General features: G+C 39.1%; 1 protein-coding gene across 1 annotated transcript in view; it reads left to right on the forward strand.

Annotated features, from left to right (window-relative positions):
• Positions 1 to 12,360, forward strand: part of LOC122550227 (3-hydroxyisobutyrate dehydrogenase, mitochondrial-like) — a 149,300-nt gene that overhangs the window by 132,472 nt on the left and 4,468 nt on the right. The window lies entirely within an intron of this gene.

Consider the following 12,360-nt stretch of genomic DNA (forward strand, 5'->3'; position numbering starts at 1 on the left):
CCGAAATCCCAAAATCCGAAAAGCTCCAAAGTTCGAAGGATTTTTTGTGAAGTTTTTTTTTCTCTTTAACAAGGTTGTTTGGTGTGCAAACAGTTAACCCAAGCCAACACCCACTCCAATGTGTGTCACTCAGATGTGATGTGCAGGTCTCTATTCTGTTTCAAGGCCCATTTTACTCACATTGTGTCTGCTTTTCAGTAAGATTTAAAAAAAAAATTTCACCATCAAACTCACTTATTCTGAAATTCGAAAAAGTCTGTATTCGGAAAACCAGCTGATCCCAAGCATTTCGGATAATGGATTGTGTACCTGTATTAGGGTTAGGCTGTAATCCCGACTTTCAATTTAACTTTTTACTCACTGCTCCCAATTCCTCCTGTGTGGACACCTCCAATGGATGGATTATGGGAGTGGGATTAGCTGAATTGCTCATGCAATGCTGGCATGGATTCAACTGTCGTGAGTGGCTGAGGTTGTTCTGTGCTGCCATTCTGTAGTTCCATAGGTTGAGTTTTGAAGCAGCAGCTTAGCCTCCGAGGATAGGTTAGCCAAGGCAGCTTTCTAATTGTTGAATCTAGATGTAACAAAGACATGTTTGAGACCTTCAGCACCAGCTTGGATGTGACTGGAACGGACAAACAATTAATGAAACTCTTAAGTGGAAGTAAGTAAGCAGGTCTTGTGATTGTGAGTGTACAGGGTCAGAAGCTTAGATCTCAATGCGCAAATATGTTAAGGTTGTGCAGTCTGGTTTAAACTGAGAATGGCTTAGATGGGCAGATTGAATCCGTGGCCTTAGGTGGTGGCAGGAGGCAGTAAGATGATACCTTAATTTTTTTTATTAATAATTTGCAGAAAATGTGAGAGTAAATGAACATTGGAGAAACCATTCTGCCAACTAAGAGTTGGTTTGAATAGGAGATACGGTGGAAAGGTACAGCTAGGTACTGAGAGTTTACATCAGTAATACAAATTCAACATATTCATTAGGTAGAGAAGGGAACCAAGGATCCACCCATGCACGGTGTTGGAGATGATAGTTGTCGTGATAGGAAGAAAAGCAATTGCTCCATATTCTTTATAGTTGATGAAACTAAATAAGGGCAGTCCCACTCAGCTGGACAATGGAGGATAATTAGTGAAAAAGTGTGGTGTGGTTCACTATTTGAGAGGCTGTAGCAAAGATGAGAAGGGACCACATATAAAGGTCACAGTCATATTTGTGACTTTGATTGGTGTCTTTCCACGTGTATGGTGGGCAGAAACCCAAATTAGACATGACACAAAATTTTGTTCACAACTTAATGGAGCAAATCTCTGAAAGTCTAATGTATCTAGAAATTCAGCAAATAGCTTCATGAACTTTTTTTTTAACCACGTTGATGTTTCCTACATCAAAATGGTACACAATGTGTTAATGTTACAGTTAAGCCACTGGTTTGTTCTCTTCCGTATCAGAGGTACTTTCTGCAGGAGGATGGAATTATTCTTTAATAGAGGCTTTGGTTATCTCTTACAGATTTATAGGTTTCTAAATGGCAAGAGAGAAAATTGATATCAGCAAGTATAAATTTGCAACAATATATTGTAGTGTCACAATAGGTATGCTACATAAGTAATCATTTGATGTAGTAAACCTCCTCAATAACCAAATTTACTATATTGAGAAAAAGGATCTGTAGAATATACATTGCTAATGGGCGCATGTGTTAAGGTGAAGACCTATTTTATTTAATAAATTGGTTTGGTTCTTTCAGCACTAAGGGATGCTGGAGAGGTTGTAAGTGTGTGCTTGCATGCCCAGTGACATGTTATTATGAGGATTGACAGCGTCTGTCAAGCATTTTGATAGCCTGAGCAGTAGATCACTCAAATAGCAACAGTGTTCCTATGTAGAAAATATCACATGTTCCTCCCAATTTACAGGGAAACAGCAATAACATTTTATCATGGTTGAGGGCCCAGTAGCTGCTTCCTATTAAACTTGGCCTTTTGGATACCTGTCCAGGATTAATTTGTTGATTTTCAAATGGAAACTCAGACCCTCCACTGAAGCATGACTTGCTCAGAGAGGCACAATCTGAATGACAATTATGTTGTAGGCAGGTTTGAGGCCATTACAAACATGGACCCAGTGGAAAGAGAAGATTTCAGTAACTGATTTTAATAACATGTCCAATTTAAACTGTCAGTTATGTGTGCACTTGTGGGATGGTTCTTAGAAGGATAACATAACAAAAACTTCTAACGTGCTATTATAATGATACACTTGAAAAAATGTTTTTGAATTAAAGAATAACAGTTCCCCCAAAGAGATTTATATCCTGTACTAAATGCCAGGTTTTGAAAGTTGCAGATTAAATTGTGAGCTATCTCAGGAGATTTCATTCATGACTGTATGGTTACTTTCCATTTCTTACATTTAATAAGGAAACATAAATCAAATTATGATTTTTCTCTTGTTGCCATAGTTATTAACTCTGCTTCATCCTCCTCAACATCCCTTGACTTCTGTGGGGGTTGGTGGAGAGAAATGGGTTAGGGTTGAACGAATGTCTTTACATACTTGTAACTTGTTTAAACAAGTTCTGTTACAACTAAATATGAAGAGATGTAGGCATTTTATTGAAAACCAATTTTTATTTTCAACAAGCAACCTCTAAACAATAGCTACCTGAGAAATCATGATTTTTTCGCAACTTAGTGACCTCTAAAATATTTGAAGAAGGTTGCATAAGTGCAGTTGCAATAAAATTAGTATTTTAGTGTTTTATACATTTTAAAATGATTCCATCCACTTTGAACTCTTAAAAATAAATTCCCATGTTTAGGTCTCTGTGTATAAGCAGCATTTATGTTGTGAAGACAACCTTTTTTAATGTCACAAGATTATGACGGAGTTACTGTACACGCCGCTGCTGCCATCACCACCAACAACCTTCCTCCCTGTCCCCACCCCCAATATTGGTCTCTCTTGTGACCTCAGCAGATAGAGTTTCATTTCAAAGACTTTATTCGGTCATGGAGTACAATTTGTGGTGTTAGAGCCCAATTAGTTATAAGCCATGTTATCTTCCTGTCCGTCCAGCAACTGAAACAAAGTCAGAGAAATAGAAATCAATAAAAGGGTCAAATTTTAAAAATTATTTTAATAATTGTTTCATGTAAACTCATGGAAGTCATTATTTATTAAACAGAATCTTGATCTTTCCCGAGCAGTGTGAAATGAGTTAGTGGATTTTGACATCTAATTCTAATAATATTTCTCCAAATTAAAAGGGTCAGCAAGCTGTGGAAAATGAGAAATGCTTTGTTAAGAAGGAGCATCTTAATGATATGACTTTTTTTAAAAGTCACTTTGCAAGAATATCAACTTAAGGGGAAAATCAAGGTTGATACTAAGGGTGCTGATTGGTTGGCAAGTGGACTCTGGGAAAAATGTTGCCTTGAAGAATATAGTTAATTATGATAGTTAACTTCCAGACTTTTAACCAGGCAGTTTAATTTGATGGGTTATGGCATTATCTTGAGAGATTAACCAGTGAATAGCTATCACCAATTTTGTTGATTTGAAACAGATGCAGTTTATATACATATTCTTTCTGACTTCACCATGTATTAATATATGTAGCTTCCTGTACATGCAAGTGCATCACACTTAAACTCCATCTGATAATCCTAAATTGATTGTCAGTGTAATTCTTCATACATTCGGGATTATACAGCAAATCTTGTCCAAGTGCAGAATTATATCTAAAGTTTGGCACTATTGCTAACATGGACCAGTTGTACATGATGTGTGCTTGCCTTTAGTCAAAAGGATGTGCTGTAATCTTTGGACAAAGCCAGGCATTTAATTGTTAATCATCATTAAGTATAGATTTGGGAGGTCATGTTGTGGCAGTACAGGACATTGGTTAGGCCACTTTTGGAACGTTGTGTACAATTCTGGTCTCCGTCCTATTGGAAGGATGTTGTGAAACTTGACAGGGTTCAGAAAAGATTTACAAGGATATTGCCAGACTTGGGGGGAGTTTGAGCAAAAGGGAGAGGCTGAAGGTTGGAGCTGTTTTCCCTGGAGCATCAGAGGCTGAGGGGTGACCTTGTAGAGGGTTAATTAAATCTTGAGGGGCATGGACACGGTAAATAGACAAGGTCTTTTCCCTGGGGTGGGGTAGTCCAGAACTAGAGGGCATAGGTTTAGGGAGAGGGGAGGGAATTTTAAAAGGGATCTAAAGGGCAACTTTTTCACGCACAGGGCGGTGTGTGTATGGAATGAGCTGTCAGAGGAAGTGGTGGTGGCTAGTACAATTACATAGGAAGGGTTTAGAGGAATATGGGCCAAAGGCTGGCAAATGGGACTAGACTAATTTAGGGATACCTGGTGTTATGGGCAAGTTGGATTGAAGGGTCTGTTTCTGTGTTGTACACCTCTATGCCTCTATGATAACTGATGGATTCTCCATTACAACATTTCTACCAATTGCAGTCCACATGCCAACCAATCATCACTTTCCTCTTGTACAGTATAAATGTTGGCTTTCCCCTTAGTGGTATTCATGAGAATTGTCCTGATGAGTGGAAGATGAAAAATTTTGGAAAGGTGTTTTTTGTTTAGCATTATTCAAAATTCTATACTACTTAACAATGATCAGAAGTCACTTTTTTGAGTTTACTTTCAAGTTGTTACTTTTCTGTCTTTGTTTTGTCCACTTTTGAAATTACCGGCTGTCAATGGATTAATCTTCTGTGGTATATGCTGCTTGCTGACATCCATCTTAAGTAATCATTCTATAAAAGCCCAAATTTAAGTGGCAGCAGGTTATTTACCAACAAGGGTTGTTCTAGACCAGCTTGATAACCACCTGGCATCTTGGGTTGCATATTTCCATGAGTCACTAAAACAACCCTGTCAAATCCAACCCTCTCACAGTATTCAGAAATTCATTTCCATATTTGGAAAATGCTTCTGCTAATTGGCATATAAGGTTCTAGGAATACCATGAGACACCCAATAGGTGCATGAGAACAGCACCACCTCGAAGTTTTTCCTGCAAGTCACAAAACATCCTTTCTTAAAAGTATTTCACATTCCTGCATTGTCAGCGGATCAAAATCTTCTATCTCCTAGCGACCTTATTTACGTGCACCCTGAAGACTGCAGCAAATCACAAAAGGCAGATCACTATCTTCTCAGGAGCAATTAGGGATGGAATAAATGTTTGCTTTGCTGGTGATGCACATCACAGAAACAAATAAAAGAGTAAAATTGGAAATAGCTTTCTGTGTAATGCCGCCATCTCCCTTTAGCGTAGGATATAAATTCAGGCATAACAACATGCCTTCAATGCTAGTCATTGGAGAACAAAGAAGAAAAGCACCAGATAGCCTGGCTATTCTGCAAGTAACATGTTCTCCTTGGGGAAGGGGCATCACCTGAAATATACATTTCAAACAAATTCTGGATACAGCCACAAAATGCATCAAAGCTGACTCCGAGCTAGACTCATGGACTGTTGTTGCCATGTACACTACCACAATACATTGACTTTCAGTACTGTAGTAGACAGCCTTTCTGTTTCAAAATAAAGTAGCCTGAAGTATGGTGACTCTCAGATAAAACTCACTACCAGTCATCTCTCAAACAAGAGAGCAGCCCTCTGGTCTTCTGGGACGATGGTGACTTTACTGTATCAGTTTGGTGTGAAAATTGGTGAAGGTTATATTTGTTTGGCCTGATTATAGGCCTGAGTGATAAGAGTCATTGCAATTTTTATATGAGTCTGGGATCTTTCTTATTCATTTCCCAATTTATACTAGTTATGTACCTAGAGAATGGTTAGAATGTGAAATTTGCAACCACATGGTGTAGTTGAGGCACATGCCTTTATAAGGGCAACTTGCATAAGTGTATAAAGGGAATGATTGTTGGGTAGGAGATGCATCGTGTGGAATATAAGTACTGGCATAGACCAGATAGACCCATTTTCAACATTGTACAGGTGGCAAGGTTTACTACTGCAGTCTCCCATGAAATGGGAATTTTAGACATGGGTATCTGGGCAGTACTTTACAGAAACAAAAATAGAAATTGCTGGAAAATCAGGTCTGGCAGCATCTGTGGAGAGAAATTAGAATTAAAATTTAGGGTCCAGTGACCCTCCTTCAGAACTCCATGGTAGCTAGGAAAATGTCAGTTTACCTGCAGAAGATCGGGTGGGGGAAGGGGGTAAGGAGTAATCAGTAGATGGAGATACAGCCCAAAGAGAGAACAGTTGGACAAGCTAAACAGTAGGTAATGGTCAGCCTAGGAGAATGGCTGCTAATGGAGACTATTAGTAGCTAACAAGGGTAGCGTGTAATAGCACTGTGATAACAAGACCAATGAGGGAGAAGGTGCTCACGCCCTTAAATTGATGAATTCTATATTGAGTCCAGAAGCTGTAGAGTTCCCAAGCAGAAAATGAGGAGCAATTCTTCCAGCTTGTGCTGAGCTTTGCAGCAAGCCTGACATATAGATGTTGGCTAGGGAACAAGGTGGTGTGTTGAAACGGCAGGCAACTGGATCTCAGAATCTTTTTTGCAGACCGAATGCAAGTGTTCCCTGAAGCAGTCACCTAGTCTACATTTTGTTTTCCCAATCTCTATAACGTTCAACGTTCCCAAGGCAACTGGTCTCGCCACATCCTGAGATCTACACTCAGGGCCATGCGTCATCATGTGCATGCTCTCGAACGGTCTCTCCAACTGCACCACTTCGCGCTGCCCAGTTCCACCACTTCCCCCAACTCATTCGACATGCTGGCGAGAAACTTTGTCATTTCCTTTCAGGCATCGAGGAACACAAGATACAACAACTCTGATACACACAACTCTCTGGAACCTTCCTCCCCTCCTCTTTCCTCTGACTCAATCCTCTGACTTTCCCATATTTACTATCCGATTTGACCTTCTGTTGAATGTTCTATCCTCATCAGAGGTCTCAGTTTTATCTCTGCGTCCCCACCTTAATGCATTTTGGGCACAACATGATCCTGAACTATTCTTCCGCCTCCGTGCCCATTTCTTTGGACGAGAGTTGGGTGTTGTGCTTTGGTTAATTTGTCCACATTTGAACCAAGGCTGTAATGAGGTTAGGAGCTAAGTTGCCTTGACAGAACACAACTTGAACAGGTTAGTGCTGATCCAGTGTCACTTGTTAGCCCTTTTGGCAACTCTTTCCATCACTTCCCTGATAAGAGTGCCTGGGGCGATAATTGGCCAAGTTGGATCTGTCCTGTTAGTGCACGTTTTCCAAATAACCGTGTAGGCGCTATTGCACTGGAATAACTTTGCTCGGGCATAGCTAGTTGCAGGGTACAAGTCTTCATTATTATTGCCGGAATGTCACATGGGCCCGGAACCTTTCCAGTATATACCTGTACTGCGTTCATCGGTTTCTGGATGTCATGTGGACTGAATTGAATGGCTGGGAGCACCGGAGGAGGCCAAGACAGAGTATTGACTCAGCAGTTCTTGCTGAAGATGGATGCAAATATTTTAGCATTGTCTTGTGCAGTAATGTACTGCACTCCCATACCCTGACTGATAGAGATATTTTTGAAGCATCCTGATACTCAGTAGATGTTATATAGAGCTGTTTCAAAATTGTATACTGTACTTGGAAAGCTGTTGGGTTTAGTACTGAGGGAGTCATGTAACCCAAGAAACCATTACTCTCCAGACAGGCTTGTTTTGCAGATAGTGTTGTCTTTGTGAGTTGAAGTGAAACGTCATCAACACCTCATGTAAAATGGGTGTAACTTGCTATTGTGTACATTCCTTTTTCTTAGAGATTGTCATTTCTGTACCAGACTAGTACACAGTTGTGAGAATTCCAGATGCATTGGGAGGTTCTTTGGATATTATTGACTGAATGACATTGATTTTTGGAGAGTGGTCTGGAAGGCTAGACTAGTGAGTCAGGTCAGGTCACATGATTAGTGCCGGCATCTCTCAGCCATTTACTGTGTCTGTATATACATTGACTGACTGTATTTTTTTAAAAAATAGTTTTTACTCTGCTTGGCTGGTGCGAATAATGAATCCTACTTTTTTTTTTTGCATGGTCAGTTAGAAAGTAAAGAAAGACATATTCCTTATTTTCTTTTATAAACTTGGGTACACACATTCAGCTATTTGAGGCACTCCACCAAAGACAGTAAGCGTGGTTTAAAAAGTCAAAGGATAAGACTTTATCTGTATGCATGCAGCATTATAAAATCATGAGGGGCATGGATAGGGTAAATAGACTAGGTCTTTTCCCTGGGGCTGGGGAATTCCAGAACTAGAGGGCATCGGTTTAGGGTGAGAGGGGAAAGATTTGAAAGGGACCTGAGGAGCACCCTTTCCACGTGGAGGGTGTATGGAATAAGCTGCCAGAGGAAGTGGTGGAGGCTGGTACAATTACAACATTTAAAAGGCATCTGGATGGTTACAAGAATAGGAAGGGTTTAGAGGGGTATGGGCCAAATGCTGGCAAATGGGACTAGATTAATTTAGGATATCTGGTCGGCACGGACGAGTTGAACCGAAGGGTCTGTTTTTGTGCTGTACACCTCTCTGACTCTATTTGGAACAAGATTGATGGATTGAAGCCCGCAATAGAAATAAATGATGTCATTTGGATAGTATCACAGCGATGTAGTGTCTACAATTGGGAACTCTAATCCAAGGGTATTCAATGTTTTAGAAAAACAGGCAAAGAAGAAATGGAAGTGTGGTGGCTTTGTTAAAAAAGGATGATGGTTTGGGTGGAAGTAAGGAATATGCAGGGAACAAGGTCATGGATAGGAGTTGGCTGTAGGCCCCTGAAGAGTTGCCTTGTCATCGGAAATAATGGAGGCAGAAAATAAGGACACTGAGTGTCATGAGTGATTTTATTATCCTCATATTGAGTGGACAAATCAGATGGACAAGGCCGACATAGAAGATAAATTTATAAAGTGTATAATGGATTGCTAATTAGAAAAATACTTCGGACATCTTAGCTGAGAACAGGCTATTTTAGATCTAGTAATGCATAATGCGGTGCAATTAATGAACCATGTTGTAGGCTAGGATCCTCCAAGGAAATAGTGATCACATTTCATTTGAGGGAGAGGATTCGAATCTCAAAGTGTCCTCAACTTAAATAATAGCTATCACAGAAGTATGAAGAAAGGTTGGCAGTGGATGAGGAGTGGCAGGCATTTAAGTAGATATTTCATAATGCTGAAAGCATTATTCCAGTTAAAAAGGACTCGAAGAGTAAACTGTTCCACCTGTGATTAATGAAGGTGGTCAAGGAGAATGTCCGATTAAAAATGAAGACATACAAAGCAGCAACAATGAGTGGTAAGTCAGATGATTTGGAATGTTTTAGGAACCAGCAATGGATGGCTTTTAAAGCTAATTAAGACGGGCAAATTGATTAAGAAAGTAAATTGAGAAGAAATATAAAAACAAATAACAAACGTTTTTATGGATATATGAAAGGAGAGTAGCGAAAATATAGGACCCTTGGAGCATGCAACAGGGAAATGGCAGGTAACTTAAACCAATATTTTTCATTGGTTTTCACAGGGAACACTAAATATCCCAAACGTAACAGATAAGCAAGGTGTTAATGGAGGAAAGATGTTGTAAAGGAAGTGCTTGCATAAATAATGGAGACATTGGTTGAATATTCCTGGATTCTGGGAGAGCTACAGCAGGATAGAAAACTGCACATCTAACACCCCTGTTCCAGAAGGGAGGGAGACAGAAATTGGGAAACTGTTAGTCTAACATTTGTCATTAAGAAAATGCTAGAGTCCATTATTAAGGAAAAGATAGTAAGACATCCAGAAAAGCTTAAGACAATCAAATAGAGTCAACATGATTTTTATGAAAGGGAAATGATGTTTGATCAATTTTCCAGTGTTATTTCAGGATATAACGTGCACAGTTGATGAAGTGGAACTGGTAAATGTAGTGTATTTGGATTTTCTGAAGGCATTCAAGCCATCACCAGATAGGAGCTCCTGGAATTGGGGTTATGCATTAGCATGGATTGAGGATTGATTAACAGAGGTAACACATTTTTTCAGATTAGAATGATGTAACTAGCGGAGTGCCAGAAGGATCAGCTCAAGGACTTCAATTATTTACAATCTCTATTCATGACTTGGAGCAGAAGGCAGAGTATAATATGTCCAGATTTTCTGATGATGCAAAAAAGTAGGTGGGTACGCCTGTTGTGATGAGGACATGAGGAGTCTGCAAAGGGATGCAAGATAGATAGGTTGAATAAGTGGGTTAAATTTGATGGATGGCTTTTGAAATAATAAAGTGTAAGGTCATGCATTTTGATGGAAAGAATCAAAAGGCGGGTTATTATTTCAATGAAAGAGAGACTTCAAAAAAGTGCAGCAGAGAGGGAACTGGGTGGTCTTGTACATGAAACAGAAATTTAGCATGCAGGTGCAACAAGTAATTGAGAAGGTAAATGGAATTTGGGCTATGGGTGTCCACATTACCCTCTTAAAACATTGAAATGAATGGAACATACCTAAGGGCTTTGAAGCTCAGTTTTGAGTCAGATGATTAGTTGTGTGACCAAATGTAGAGGATTTTGTTTTTCCCCCAGCAGCTTCCATTTGTCTAAACTCCGCCAATAACTCTATTTACAATTTTCAGAGCAGTAAAGCTTCCCTCTTTCAGTTTCCTCTCTGTTTCCATCCCACTCCCTCTCTCCTGCCCTCTTTTTCTAACCTCCTTCCCCTCCTCTGTTCTCCCTCCCTCTTATTTTCTTTTTCTTTCTTCCTTTTCTATCTCAATTTCACTTTTCTTTCATTCACTCTTTTGTCTTCCTTCTTCAATCTCCCCCATCCCCAACAAATTTTAGGTTCTGGTAATTTCTGTCCGTTCGAAGGAATCCTAAAGCTTGATCATTGTATTAACCACTAACAATACAGGTGATTCATTCCCACTGTTGATGTGTTGTGATCAGCATAGTCTTAACAATTATAGAGAGATTCTGCAATCTTCTAGCTTAATGCTAATTACTCTTAACCCCTTGTTTCTTTGAATTTGTCACCTTCTCAGTAGGGCCAATAGTTCACTCTCTCTCTGATTTCTGCCTGGCTGTTGCTTATCTGGTTCTGAATGGTTACACAAATATTGCACACCCAATTGTATGAATTGGTGCTTTTTGACATTTCTGGAAATGTTTACTTTTTAAGGAGAATCCAAACTATTTCAAACAATTCACAAATGTTATGTGTGGTTAGGTGAGGGTTAATGGAGACATTATAAATGTCTGAGAATTGTAGGTGTTAAGCGTAATATCAGTCGCATTGGAGGGTTAATTTAATTGAACAATTCATTTGAGTATATATACATATGCAGTTGACAGTGGGTCAGCAACGACCAGTTGTGCAAATGGTCCCAATATCATAAGCGGTCTGCATTGTGTTCTTTATCGACATCTGTGGGGGCCTGCAGTTCCAATCCATGTTTCCAGTGGCTCGTCTGTGTAACGTAACTCTCTGCGCCTGTGCAAACACGAGAGGTGTCAAAAATTGTATTTTTTTTATTTTGGACACTTTTGTGAAACCTAGGCCATGAAGATATAACTTATGTTGTGTTACTTTGTTGTTTAGACTGTTCTAATATTCAACTTTCTTCCTCTTGCATGATTGAGGACAATGTTTGATAGACTAAGATAAAAGGCCACGAAGTGTACAATTCTAGTAGTTGACAAAAGGCTTTTCAAAATGTCACCCATTTATTAATGATTGTTAATCTTTCATTTAGTAAAGCAACTACTGTTTCTCAGTAATTCATAATATTAGTGGACACAGTTTGTTTATGATCACAGTTAGTCATTGCATTTATTTATTTACAAACCTCCAAGTTAATGTCTTCTGACCACAATGGACGCATTCTTGTGTTCTTTTTCAGAACATTCAGTTTCATTTGTGCTTTAATTGCATGTTCAAAAAAGTATTTATTGCAATCTGCTGTCAGACTTTTAACCTTGGCAAAAAAAATCTACATTTTTCTCTTAACTGCTTGCCACCAATTTCTGCAAATCATAGTGATTAAATTTATAACCTTATGTTTGGCTGGCTACCGAGTTTGAAATTTGTTGACCAAATGATTTCGTTCTAACAATTTTGAACAATGTTCACAGTTGCAGCTTTATTGATATACCAGTGTTTCCCTGTTTTGTAAAAATTGCAACAATTACTTCTCCACAAGATGAACTAAAATGACCTATTTTGAAAAATGGGAGGAAACGTTATGTCACATGCTTGAATTTGGGTGACCACATGGACTGTCAGAAAACAATATCTG

Source organism: Chiloscyllium plagiosum, unplaced genomic scaffold (genome assembly GCF_037043375.1).
Source record: "Chiloscyllium plagiosum isolate Xiang-an unplaced genomic scaffold, Cpla_swu_hap1 HiC_scaffold_5, whole genome shotgun sequence".
Taxonomy (NCBI): Eukaryota; Metazoa; Chordata; class Chondrichthyes; order Orectolobiformes; family Hemiscylliidae; genus Chiloscyllium; species Chiloscyllium plagiosum.